Below are 2,781 nucleotides of genomic sequence, written 5' to 3' on the forward strand. Positions count from 1 at the left end.
GGAAGAGAAAAAGAGAACCCTAAAGAATACTTTAGGTCTGAGTGAGAGTACCTAAGAAAGTAACACAGTGAAAGGTAAAGGTCTCAGTTGGCCTGGGATTACATCAGACCTCTTGTGGGGGCTGGTTGAAGCCCTTAGAAAGGTGAAGACATTTTCCACTGTTTCTGGCCAGAACTGGTAGCTGGCAAGTGGAGGCACAACTGATGCAATAATGTTATGACTGCCAGTGCAGTTGCTCTAAATTTGATAGGAGGCCAGCTGAAAGCAGTTGCTAAATTCACCAGAAAGCTACCAGAAATCCTCAGGGCTGGAGAGGAGTTTAATATTGAGCTTGTGGAAGCTGTCACTTGGAAAATGTGGGCAAGCAATGCCCTTAGCAATGCCACTGATCTTTTGCCAAATCCTTTCGTGCTGAAGTGGCTCTTATCTTTGAGAACAATTCAGGTGGGGAAGCATGTGCCTGAAGAAAATGAGGTACCTCTTACTGCTAGCCACAAAGATATTGCTAAATAACACCATACACTAGGAGCACACCCAAACAGTCCATCCATGGGAACCAGGAGGAGAAAATCTTTTTAGCACTCATCCTGACAGGATTTAGCATTTTACTGGCTGGGGAAAAAAATTACAAGGTCCAATTCTGTTGTCACAAAGGCAATGAGTTAATAGCCAGCAGAACACTCTTGGCTATTTAGCTACCCAGCTTTCAAATGTGCCATTCTATATATTTTTAAACTTCCCTACTGAAACACACAACTCTAAACTTTCACCTAAAAGCATACAGCTACATTTCTTACTAATAGAGACATTCTCAACATTTTCTCAAAATGAAAAGATGCACAGTCCCAATCATCATTGTGTCCATTATTGTGACTTTATTAATTGTTTCTCAAATTCTGTCATATTCACAGCCCTCTGAATGTTGTTAGCTAACACTAAATTGTCAGATAACCTGTAGCAACTTTTATATACTTTTTTAATAAGAGAAAAGAGCCCTTCTGTGGCCGTTGCCGAAGTGCCGGCGGCCAAAATGAAGTTCAATCCCTTTGTGACTTCTGACCGAAGCAAGAATCAAAAAAGGCATTTCAATGCGCCTTCCCACATTCGCAGGAAAATTATGTCTTCTCCTCTTTCTAAAGAGCTAAGACAGAAGTACAACGTTTGATCCATGCCCATCCGAAAGGACGATGAAATTCAGGTTGTATGAGGGCACTACAAAGGGCAGCAAATTGGCAAAGTGGTCCAGGTTTGCAGGAAGAAATACGTCATCTACATTGAACGAGTGCAGCGGGAGAAGGCTAATGGCACAACTGTCCATGTGGGCATTCACCCCAGCAAGGTGGTTATCACCAGACTAAAACTGGACAAGGACCACAAAAAGATCCTCGGACGTAAAGCCAAATCTCGCCACGTAGGAAAGGAAAAGGGCAAATATAAGGAAGAAACAATTGAGAATATGCAGGAATAAAGTCATCTTGTCTACAGCTTTCATTAAAAACTGTTAAAATGAAAAAAAAAAATAAGAGAAAAGAAAAAAATTTTCACATATATAAGTAAAACATACATGTGAAAAACAAATAATATGAAATCTACTATAATCTTTATTTCTTTAATTGAAAATAATATCTATGGTTTCTTCTGCACCATCCATTCTGTATTTCCTCCACAATCCTCAAAATCATCAACTTTTTGATGGAATAGAATAAACCAAACCCAATGGAATAGCCCAAATATGAGTTAAAGAATGACCCAAGTACTCAAATATCCTGTCTTTGTGGGAAGGTTACTGTAATTTTCCATTTACCTTTGTTACTGAGCATGGAAGACTTAAGAGGCACCCAGAGAATGCCCTGGCTTCCAGTCATAGTCTCTTTATTCCACTTTCTCCTTAGTAATCAAAATCAATCCTTCTATTTCTTTAATGAGAGAAAGCCATTTTTCTATCTGTTTGTTTCTCTGGTACAAGGAGCCAGAAATGGCTAGTTTTCATCTTACAATTCAAGAGAATTCTTACTGTGTTCCCTGCTACCAGGGTTCTCTCCTTGGATAATTAAATATTCAAGAAGCAAAGCAAAACTCAATGTCACTAGAACAGAAAGAAAATTTTGCAAATTGGTTATTCGATGTAACACTAAGAGAAGCCACTTCCATTTCCTACCATTGATTTTCAGACTCATATATTGTGTCTGTGGGAAAGACAGTACCATTTAAAGGTCCCTGTGAACAGACCTTATCTTTTCAGGAAATTTATCTCACAACTTTCACTTCTTCATAAGTCCTGAGTCTTCATAAGTCCTGCCTTATGTAGGGCTTGGCTGTTCAACCACAGTGGTGTCTTCTGTTCCCAGGTGTCAGTTTTAATTCAAAATTAGTGTCTAGTAATCTCAGTAAGTTCTGACAATAGTCTCTTTCCTCAATGCCCCGTCACTCTCCTTTTCTCTTGGGTAAAGTTTGGAATACAATTTCTAGTGTGAACTTGTGGCAGAGTTTTAGGATCCTATTTCAAGAGAAGACTCAATCTCCCCTTCATTCAAGATTCTTTGTGTCTATGAATTGACTCAGATCTTGGCATCGGTTAAAAAGCTGCAATTCTTTACTGTGGTGACTCAAGCCAGATTTATTGGCTACTGGAACTTTATTTTTCTGCTATAGATATCAGTCTTAATCAAGTAAAACTGTGCATCCCTTTTATCCCTAGAAGCACCTTAATAAATTAGCCAACAATAAAGATATATGTAAGCCAAGGCATACTGATACCAGTACACCCCAAATGCCCCTTAT

General features: G+C 39.0%; 1 pseudogene; it reads left to right on the plus strand.

Annotated features, from left to right (window-relative positions):
• Positions 1 to 995: 995 nt before the first annotated feature.
• On the plus strand, positions 996 to 1,538 carry LOC110143632 (large ribosomal subunit protein uL24-like; annotated as a pseudogene).
• Positions 1,539 to 2,781: the final 1,243 nt, after the last annotated feature.

The sequence above is a fragment of the Odocoileus virginianus genome, chromosome 14 (assembly GCF_023699985.2).
Source record: "Odocoileus virginianus isolate 20LAN1187 ecotype Illinois chromosome 14, Ovbor_1.2, whole genome shotgun sequence".
In the NCBI taxonomy this organism is placed as follows: Eukaryota; Metazoa; Chordata; class Mammalia; order Artiodactyla; family Cervidae; genus Odocoileus; species Odocoileus virginianus.